Source organism: Rutidosis leptorrhynchoides, chromosome 10, assembly GCF_046630445.1.
Source record: "Rutidosis leptorrhynchoides isolate AG116_Rl617_1_P2 chromosome 10, CSIRO_AGI_Rlap_v1, whole genome shotgun sequence".
NCBI classification, from domain to species: domain Eukaryota; kingdom Viridiplantae; phylum Streptophyta; class Magnoliopsida; order Asterales; family Asteraceae; genus Rutidosis; species Rutidosis leptorrhynchoides.
In genome coordinates this window covers 259,245,822-259,257,248 of record NC_092342.1, presented here as the reverse complement: position 1 = coordinate 259,257,248, position 11,427 = coordinate 259,245,822, and the positions used below count along the sequence as shown (strand labels likewise).

Here is an 11,427-nt window from a genome sequence, read left to right as displayed (position 1 = left end):
TCAACCTACAGCTGGTCTGGACGACAACTTCATGACCTAAATCAAGAAGCGCGTTTCTTTTTCGGAAGACTTTACTTCCTTTTAATGATGGAATTGATTCATCATGTAGATCCATCTTTCTTACAGTAAATCGGGTAAAACAGTTAATTATCATCCAAAACAAAAGTATTTTCAATTATTTGTACAAAAATATGTGACATATGTTTAAGATAACTTGGTGAATTTTCCCACACTTGGCTTTTATTTTCCTTTTTGTTCTCCTCTATTCCATTCTTAAATGAATTCTAACATTTTGGTTTGTTTCTCAATTTATGTCCTTTCCAAGGTAACAATAATTTCGGTGTTAACACCTAGTTTTATCGTTCATAAATATGTATAAACATGATTTTAAATTCATTTAGTTGAAAATTTTGAAAAATTTTACTAGAATTGGGTAGTCAGTATATAAGACTAGGGCTGTTCTTTATTATCAGAGAGCACTAGATTCTAATACAACTACTGCTTTACTAGTATTTTTAATGGTAACCAAGTGTATAAAGTAAAAATTTTAAAAATCCGAAAGAATTTAACCCCTTCCCACACTTAAGATCTTGCAATGCCCTCATTTGCAAGAAATCAGTAACAATTTAAATTATTGAGGGTGATTAGCGTAGAAATGATTAAATTTTACCAAAGTTTCCAAACATATTTGTGTTTGTTTGCTGAATGATAAATGGTGCATATCATTTGTTCATTCCGTCTTGTTGTTATATCACATTTATTTTGCATCTTGTCATCAAAATTAGTTGCTTTTGCTGAACTTAATGCCAGTCTTTGAAAATGCGTTGTTTTACCCTGTTGTGTACATAAGATAAACTGCAAACATATATACATATTTTTGAAGTTTGGTATATTACCCCACATTCAAACATTATTAAAATCTAAAAATAAAAATTAGTAAATTTTAAAAACTAATACAATTCCAACATAAGTATTAAATGTATCAACATTACAAATTATAAAATAAATAAAACTAAGTAGACTAGGGATGATACTGATACCAGTAGGGGTTCCATGCATAACCATATGTGTTATAAAATGCTTCGGCTGGGTTATACGTAGGATACGGTGGTTGGATCTCTATAGACCAGGGAGGAAATACGGGCGATGGAGTAGGAATATAGTTTCTAGCTACATGTTGGCAATGAGCTATGATTTGGTTTTGATGAACTTGCCAATCTTCAAATGCTCGATGTCTAGCATTTTCATACTCTTGTGAAGCTATAAACCTTTGCATTTCTGTCATTTCATTTCCTCCTCCCACATTACCTGGCTGTTGGTTTCTCTCAACCTGTGGATGTCTACCATGGTATTGTACTGCGGCGTTATTTCGCCTCTTCAAAACCTTCGCACCATGGTATACATTTAAACCTATTGTATCGCGGGGTTCTGGTTCTTCGACTAATAATCCCCCCCGACTTATATCCAAATTGAGATACTCAGCAATTAGTGTAATAAATATACCACCTCCTATTATACTGTGCGGTCTCATCCCCCTAACCATAGCTGATAAATAATAACCCACACAATACAGTATACTTACAGCGCTTTGTGGGTCTCGAATACACATGTGGTAAAACAAATCCTGTTCATTTACCTTTTCCTTATTCTTACCTCGTTGTGTAATCGAATTGACTAAAAACCTATGAATTACTCTTAACTCTGCTCTATCTATATCCAAATAAGAGTAATTTCCCCCTTTAAATCGGTGATGGCTAGTCATTTGACTCCATACACCATGCGTATCAAAATTTTCATCAATTTTCCTACCGTTCAATATCAACCCTCTACAATCGGCAGATGCTAACTCCTCAGGCGTATATATACGTAAGGCCTGGGCCATGTCTAGTAGAGACATGTGGCGCATCGAACCTCCTAACAAAAATCTAATAAAGGATCGATCGGTTAAACTAGCTACCCGACCATTTATTTCTATACTACACAATAATTCTTCACACCATACTTTATATACAGGTCTACGCATGCTGAATAATCGTACCCAATCATTAAAAGTAGAATTACCATACCTCTGTGTAAGTAATTCTCTAATTGGCCCGGCCAATTCTATAGCTTCTAATGGTCCCCATTCTATTACCCTAGGTACTTCAACAACTTTAGAATGAAGAGTATGCAAGCCTCTTTGGTATTTTGGATAATCTATCCAACGTCTGTCAAATCTCAAGTTCGGGTGCAAATCTTTCAAGTGCATATCAGAAAATATCATAACTGGATGAGGTATATCTTGTTTGTAGTAGTTATCCACCTCCTGTTGTTCCGCATTCTCAGCAGGAGCATTGCGAGCTTGGGATGAAGATTCACCCCTTTCAGTCTGCAAAACACATCAAACACAATTTTTGTGCATCCAAATATGCATTAGTGTCAGCAAAATCATCAATCAAAATAATTACAATGACATGTTCAATTTATATTAAACTTAAGCTCATTTTCATATTTTTATCAAATCTACACTTTTTCAAATAAGCATATACGAAAATGTTCGCCAAGTTCATAAGCATTCAACTCAAATAACATGTCAAAATAATCATTACTAGCATTTAAACAAGTTTCAAATGGCATTATTTCTCAAAAATCAAGTTCATGAATTTTAGACTTGAAAAAGTCCACTTTAATTCTCAAAATCATGTTTAGGCTCAAAGTTTGGATCATTTAACTACCTAAACATGTTACACTACTTAATTTAGCAACAATTCATGACAAAAATCGGCCATAACCTGTTTATATCAAAAAGCCCCAAATTGCTCAAGAACACAAACCCTAGATTACTCAAAATTTGAAGTTTAAGGCTTCTAACCATGTTAAATAGCATCAATCTAGGCTATACAAGCATAATACATAAGCAATTTAAGCATAATTACACTAAAAAGCATCAAAATCGAATTGGGGAAAAAATTGCTCAAGAACACTAATTTTCAGATTAAATGGTGTTTAGGTGTAGAAATTTACCGTTTTTCTTGAGTAATTCCTTGATAACATCCTTCTCAACATGATTTTAGTAAAAGATTTGATGATAAACGGTCAAAAATTGCGAATTTGGTGTGTGTTTTTCGGGTGTTTACGCAGTTTGGAGTGGGTGGGTGTGTGCAACTGAGCTGTTCAGCTCGTTTTATTTTTTTCTGGGTTTTGGTCTCTCCGCGAGTCGCGGCATTTGACTCTTTCAAACTCCGCGAGTAGCGGTGTTTTTTTTTTTTTTTTTTTTATATATATAAGCCTTAACTTATAAAACAAATATAAAATAAATTTAAAATTTTATTTTCCTTTGTTTTAGGACGAGGTCGTTTCAAAACGATGTCCTAGTCCGTCCTTCAACAAAATTTTAAAATTTGTCTTTTTGTATCGCGGTTTTAAAAGCAAAGATTTTTGGGTTTTTGTTTTTTTGTTTTTGGCATACTTTAATTCAATAAGATTAAAAATAATGATAATAAAAGTTCTCGTCCCTCCCTCGGGTAAAGCAATTTCGGTTCAAAGACCTAGTCTTCAACTTACGACGAATTTTAAAAATCATATTTTTTAACTTAGCAAAATAAAGTAAATTTTTGTTTTTTAAATTCACACCACTTAAATTTAAAATGCATAAAATTAAAAATTCATATTTTTAAAAATTAAAAATTCACACCAAACTTAATTTAAAAATTCATATTATAAATTCACACCAAACTTATATTTAATTTTGTTGTTATACATACAAACTTATATTAAAAATATTATAATTTTTCAAATATTGACAAACTTAAATATATTGATCTTACAAAGTTCACAATATTAATTTAAGATTTATATGTTAATTTTAAAAACATGATAAAAATAAAATTAAAAATCTTTTTGGCTTTTATCCCACTTTAATCAATCAAATATTATCAAAAATATGCGCCCCTCTTTTCGGTAAAGTAATTTCGGTTCCATGACCTAATTTAACTCATGACGAATTTTTGAAATATTTTGGGTTGATTGATTAAAGATATTTATACCTTAAGAATAAACGTTAAATTTCGCAGTGATGTAATAAATTTTTGAATGATATCAATAATTTCAGTCGCCAAACCTAATTTTATTCAATACCAATTTAATACTTTATAGCGAACAAATTAGCGTTTATTATCAAAAGGTTAAAAATAAAAATAAAAAAATAAAAACTGTACAGACTTACCTGTGAGATAGTATTCTTAGTGATACGATCTATCCCACTCATAAGATAGTCGGTTTAATTGATTTTCCATGGCTACATAGGCATAACCTCGAGCATTCAGTGTTTTTTCTTCTAAACATATGAACGGTCCGTCTCTGCATAAAGTAACAAATTCGATGTTTGAATAGGTTTGATTATTTGAACATTTACCTCCATGTGACCATTTTCCACATTTGTGACATCTTTCAAGGTGTCGTGCTCTTCTTTTCGCTGCGGATTTTGATTTTCTTTTACCAAATTGTAACTTATTATCTTCACACTGGATTCTTTTCTTACTCTGTCCAATCTTTCTCTGATTACTGATACTAGATCACTCGGAAGTGTGTCATTATTACGTTTAGTGATTAAAGCGTGTAGCATTAGACCATGGTTTAGTTCACAGGCAGTCTTCATTTCGTAAAAACCTAAAAAAAATAAAAATTCAGAATGGGGGGAGAAGACTAGTTCTTTAGGGTCTGCTAGGGAAAGACCATTCGGGTTCCATTTTCGAGAACTACACGAAAACAGAAAATCTAACTCTAACAGAAATACATATTATCCTTTAAAAGACTTGATTCTCCCCACACTTAGTTAGCTGTGGTATCGAAATTGTGATTAACTTCATTGTCAACTTCCATTGGACTATCTATGTAGTGTTTAACTCTGTGACCATTAACTTTAAATTCAATTCCATTTGAATTTATTAATTCTATCGTTCCGTATGGGAAAACTCTTTTGACTATGAATGGTCCAGACCATCTTGATTTCAATTTTCCAGGAAATAGCTTGAATCGTGAATTGAAAAGAAGAACTCTATCTCCTTCTTTAAATTCTTTTGAACTTCTGATTCTTTTATCATGCCATTTCTTCGTTCTTTCCTTATAGATTAATGAATTTTCGTATGCTTCATGTCTTAATTCTTCTAATTCGTTTAGTTGACTTAACCGTAGACGTCCAGCTTCATGTAAATCAAGATTACATGTCTTCAAAGCCCAAAATGCTTTGTGTTCAATTTCTACTGGAAGATGACATGCTTTTCCATAAACGAGTCTAAAAGGTGTGGTTCTAATTGGAGTTTTGTAGGCTGTTCTAAAAGCCCAGAGTGCATCCTCCAATTTAATGGACCATTCCTTCGGATGTGATCCTACGGTTTTTTCTAGAATACGTTTTAAAGCTCGGTTGGTATTTTCAACTTGTCCACTTGTTTGTGGATGATATGTAGTGGAGATTTTATGAGTTACTCCATATCTTTTAAGAACTTTCTCTAGTTGATTATTACAGAAATGAGTTCCCCGATCACTTATTAAAGCTTTCAGTGTTCCAAACCTTGCAAAAAGACGTTTTAAAAAGTTGACTACAACTCGTGCATCGTAAGTTGGGAGAGCTTGTGCTTCCGCCCATTTAGATACATAATCAATGGCTACGAGAATATAGAGATTATTATGAGATTTTGGAAATGGACCCATAAAGTCAATACCCCAAATGTCAAATACTTCACATACTTGAATGACATTTTGTGGCATTTCATCACGTTGACTTATTTTTTCGGCCCTTTGACAAGCATTACAGGATTTGCAAAGAAGGTGTGCATCTTTGTAAGTTGTAGGCCAATAGAATCCAGCATCATAAATTTTTTTTGCTGTTAGTTGAGGCCCATAATGCCCTCCTGTTGGTCCTGTGTGACAATGGTTTAAAATTTTACTAGCTTCATCTCCGAATACACATCGGCGTATTATTCCATCTGGACAACTTTTAAACAAATATGGATCTTCCCAGAAATAGTGTTTTATATCACTGAAAAATTTCTTTCGTTTTTGGTACGATAATCCTTTTTCAAGGAATCCACATGCTAAATAGTTTGCATAGTCTGCAAACCATGGAATTTCATTATAATCTATCTTCAATAGATATTCATCAGGAAAGTTGTCTTGTATGGCCGATTCATTTAGAACTTCTAATTCGGGATTTTCAAGACGAGAAAGATGATCAGCGGCGAGATTTTCTGCTCCTCTTTTATCTCGGATTTCAATATCGAACTCTTGTAAGAGTAAGATCCAACGGATTAGTCTTGGTTTGGCATCTTGTTTCGAAAATAGGTATCTAAGAGCAGAATGGTCGGTATAGACCACCATTTTTGCTAGAACGAGATATGAATGAAATTTGTCAAAAGCAAAGACAATAGCAAGGAGTTCTTTTTCAGTAGTTGTGTAATTTGTTTGTGCTCCTTGTAAAGTCTTACTAGCATACTATATAGGTTGAAATCGTTTTTCAATCCTTTGTCCTAAAACGGCTCCCATTGCAAAATCACTTGCATCGCACATTAGTTCAAATGGTAGATTCCAATTTGGTGTTATCATGATCGGCGCATTAGTGAGTTTCTCTTTAAGAATATTAAAAGATTTGATATCTGAAAAGATGAATGGAGCATCCTTTTCTAGGAGTTTATTCATAGGAGTGGCAATTTTAGAAAAATCTTTTATGAAACGTCGGTAAAAACCGGCATGTCCTAGAAAACTCCTAACTCCTCTAACATTGGTGGGATGTGGAAGTTTAGCAATTACATCTACTTTAGCTCTATCCACTTCAATTCCTTCTTTTGAAATTTTATGACCAAGAACGATGCCTTCTTTAACCATGAAATGGCATTTCTCCCAATTAAGTACTAGATTTGATTGTTCGCATCTAATAAGCATTCGTTCCAGATTAGCTAGACATGTTTCAAATGTATCACCGAAGACTGAAAAGTCATCCATGAAAACTTCCATGCATTCTTCTATCATGTCGTGAAAAATCGCCATCATGCACCTTTGAAAGGTTGCAGGGGCGTTGCAAAGTCCAAATGGCATGCGTTTGTAAGCAAAAGTACCATAAGGGCATGTGAATGTGGTTTTCTCTTGGTCTTCGGGTGCTATTGGAATTTGAAAATATCCGGAAAAACCATCAAGAAAACAATAGTAACTGTTTCTGGCTAATCTTTCCAACATTTGATCAATAAAAGGTAAGGGAAAGTGATCTTTTCTGGTGGCGTCATTTAATTTTCTATAATCAATACATACACGCCATCCTGTTACAGTCCTAGTAGGAATAAGCTCATTTTTCTCATTTGTAATGACAGTTATGCCACCCTTCTTAGGCACGCATTGAACTGGGCTTACCCATGGACTATCAGAGATCGGATAAATTAAACCTGCATCTAGCAGTTTAATAATTTCTTTTTTAACAACATCTTGCATATTAGGATTTAGTCTTCATTGGCGTTGCACATACGTTTTATGACCTTCTTCCATACGGATTTTATGTGTGCAATACGAAGGACTTATTCCTTTAATATCATGAATCTTCCATGCAATGGCTAGTTTATGAGCTTTCAACACAGAAATGAGTTGTGATTTCTCATTTTCAGTAAGAGAAGACGATATTATTACAGGTAATTCAGATTCACCATGTAAATAAGCGTATTCCAAATGGTTTGGAAGTGGCTTTAACTCTAATTTCGGAGGTTCTTATATCGATGATTTATATCGATATCTGTCTTCTTCTTTTAGCATTTGAATTTCTTCTGTTGTTGGTTCATATCCATTAGCTATAAGTGTAGCTAACATTTCAGCTTCATCAATTGGTTCAGTTCCTTCTCCTAAAGAACATTCTCCTGTTCCTTGTAATTCTGGAAATTCTTCTAACAATTCTGCATGTGAATCTATAGTTTGAATATAATAACATGTATCATCTGCAGATTGCGGTTGTTGCATTGCTCTATTAACTGAAAAGGTAACACTCTCGTCCTCTATACTTAGGGTCAGTTTCTTACCAAACACGTCTATCATTGCTTTAGCCGTGTTTAAGAATGGTCTTCCTAATATGAGAGGAACTTGAGAATCTTCTTCCATGTCCAGAACAACAAAATCTACTGGAAATACTAAAGTACCAACTTTAACTAGCATGTTCTCCATTATCCCTCTAGGATATTTTATTGATCGATTTGCTAGTTGTATACTTATTCTTGTTGGTTTCAATTCTCCAAGGTCTAGTTTAGCGTATAGTGAATACGGCATTAAATTTATACTAGCACCTAAGTCTGCCAATGCTTCTATTGAACTAAGACTACCCAGAAAGCATGGAATTGTGAAACTTCCTGGATCAGATAGTTTTTCTGGTATCTTATTCAACAGCACTGCTGAACAATTAGCATTCATAGTAACAGCCGAGAGTTCTTCCATTTTCTTTCTATTTGAGATTAGATCTTTCAGAAATTTAGCATATCTATGCATTCCTGAAATCACATCAATGAAAGGAAGATTGACATTTATTTGTTTAAACATATCCAAGAATTTGGATTGCTCGGCTTCAAGTTTTTCTTTTTTCATTTTACTCGGGTAAGGAAGTGGTGGTTGGTATGGTTTAACATAAGGTTTATCCTTAGCTGTGTTATCTTCATTAACCTTTTCAACTACCGGTTCTTTTTCCTTATCTTGTTCAGGTTGTGGTTCTTGTAGAGTAGGAATAGCTTCATCAGAAGTTACAGGTATTTCAGGTAGTTTAAGTGTTGTACCACTTCTTGTGGTAATGGCTTTAGCTGTTTCATTTCGGGGGTTAGCATTTGTATCACTAGGTAAACTTCCCGGTTTTCTTTCACCTATTAACCTTGCTAGGTTACTTACTTCTTGTTCTAGATTTTGAATAGAAGCTTGTTGATTTCTAAATATGCTTGAGCATTTTGTTCATTAGTTTGTTTCTGGGATGTGAAAAACTGCGTTTGAGTTTCAACTAGCTTCGTCATCATATCTTCTAAATTCGGCTTTTTATCATTGGTTTGTGGTGGTTTGTTTTGGAAATTAGGTCTTTGCTGGTTATAAGTATTATTGGATACTTGTTGATTGCTAGGACCTTGTTGGTTGTTGTATGGAACATTTCTGTTATAATTCTGGTTTTGATTGTAAATCGGTCTTGGCGGTTGATAATTATTCTGATAATTATTTCCAGGCCTTTGGTTTATGTATGAAATATTCTCTCTTTGTTCCATTGTTAATTCAATACTGAGACAATCTTTTGTCAAATGTGGTCCTCCACACTGCTCACAACTAATTCGTATTGAGTGTATATCCTTAGTCATCTTTTCCATTCGTCTCTCGACATCATCTATCTTTGCTGAAATGGAATCTAAGTCATGGATAGAATCGACTCTAGCTGCTTTAGATGATCTAACGATATCTTTTTCTTGGTGCCACTCATGTGAGTGGGAAGCAGTGTTATCAATAATTTTGTAAGCATCAGTTTCGGTTTTCTTCATAATAGAACCACCAGCTGCTATATCGATGTCTTTCCTTATAGTGATGTCGCATCCTTGGTAGAATATTTGTACTATTTGACAGGTGTCTAAACCATGTTGCGGACATCCTCTTAATAATTTTCTAAATCTTGTCCACGCCTCATATAGAGTTTCATTTTGCTTCTGTGTGAACGTAAAAATTTCTGCTTGAAGTCTTACGGCTTTAGATGCCGGAAAGAATTGTCTAAGAAAATTTTCAACTAAAACGTCCCAGGTATCAATCGCCCCTTCAGGTAACGATTCCAACCAATCTTTGGCTTCTCCCTTTAAAGTCCAGGGAAATAACATGAGATATATCTGTTCATCTTCCACTTCTCGGATTTTAAATAGTGTGCAGATCCTATTAAAGGTACGAAGATGTTCATTTGGATCTTCCTTCGGCGCACCACTAAATTGGCATTGATTAGTCACCATGTGTAGAATTTGTCCTTTGATTTCATAATCTGGTGCATTAATGTCTGGATGAGTAATTGCGTTACCTTGGCCAGTGCGTTTAGCTCTCATTCGGTCTTCCATACTTAAAGGTTCCAGATTCTCCATAATTGAATTTGTTGAATCGGAATCACTAGAGGATTCTGATTTAATGGTTCGTTCCTCAACAATCTCTGTTTGAATGATTGGTGATTCCGGAGGAAAAATTAATGGTTCAGGATCTACGAATCGTCCCTGAATATTCTCCGGATTCTCAATTGTGAGATCCGATTCAAAAAATGGATTACCGGAAATTTGAATTGGAGTACTTGGTCGACTGGATGACGATTCTAAAGGAAAATCAACGGCGGTAATATTTGCTAGATGTCTTGATCTAGTTACAGGTGGTGAACGTACAAAAGGTGGTGAACATCTTGCTCGGTGCATTCACTGAATATCCTATTAGTTTTAAAAGGAAAGAAAAATTATATAAGTTATCCAATTAATAGAATTTTCAGATTTTGCCCACTTTTCGAATAGCCAAAAGATGCAGCAGAGGGGCAGGATTCGTTTGGTCTCAATATAATTGAGGACTGTTTGGCTCCAATAACCCGGTCCACGTACAAATCCAACTATTACTACGAACCAGAAAATTTTGATGTCTATCAATTTAACCACTTAAAATAAATTTTCGTAATTTTAAGAAATTTAGATAAGAAGTAGAATAAAAATCTATGTCCTAGAAACTAGAATAGCGAAGGAAAAAGAGCGCGTCGAAAAAGGTCAAAAAAGAAAAAGATTGAAAAAGACGTCGAAAAATGAAAGAAACAGAGAATGACTATAAAACTTAAAAACACTCGACTAACCCAACCTTATTACTACCACTAACTTAAAATTATAATCGCAAATTGAGATTACTAATTGGAATGATAATTGATACATAGGTAAAAGGCGTCTAAAAATATTAAAGCTTACAGGTAAAACTATATCCCAAATGACAATATCTTAAAAAGGTACTAAAACTTAAAAAGGTGTCACAAAATTCTAAAGCACTTAAATCTTAGTCTAAAGAAAAGGCACTTAAGGGATTTTACGGCAAAGCCTAAAAATCTAGAAGTAAAAATAACTATGGCAAAAACTATGTTTAAAACTAAATATGAGCGAAAAACACAAATATTACGCTAAAACAATTAAAAAGGGACAAAATATAAAAATATACTAAAAGTTGTAAAAATTACAATTTTTATAAGAATATTATTTTTATATTATTTATTTTATAAAACTATTAATTTTAAATTTTAATTAAACTAATTTAACTAAAAATATAAAATAATAAATAAACTAAACTAAATTAATTAAAATAATTAAACCTAATTAGGGTTAAATTTAAATAATAAAAATAAAAACCCGTAATTAATGCCTGATTAGGGTTCTGTGTACCCGTGTCAGGGTTCCTCCACGAGTCGCG

At 33.6% G+C, this 11,427-nt stretch overlaps 1 non-coding gene across 1 annotated transcript; it reads left to right on the top strand.

Annotated features, from left to right (window-relative positions):
* Nucleotides 1–9,597: 9,597 nt before the first annotated feature.
* On the top strand, nt 9,598–9,704 carry LOC139873980 (small nucleolar RNA R71). The gene has a single exon (XR_011767688.1). It is a non-coding gene; the product is annotated as a small nucleolar RNA R71 (small nucleolar RNA).
* The last annotated feature ends 1,723 nt before the right edge of the window (nt 9,705–11,427 follow it).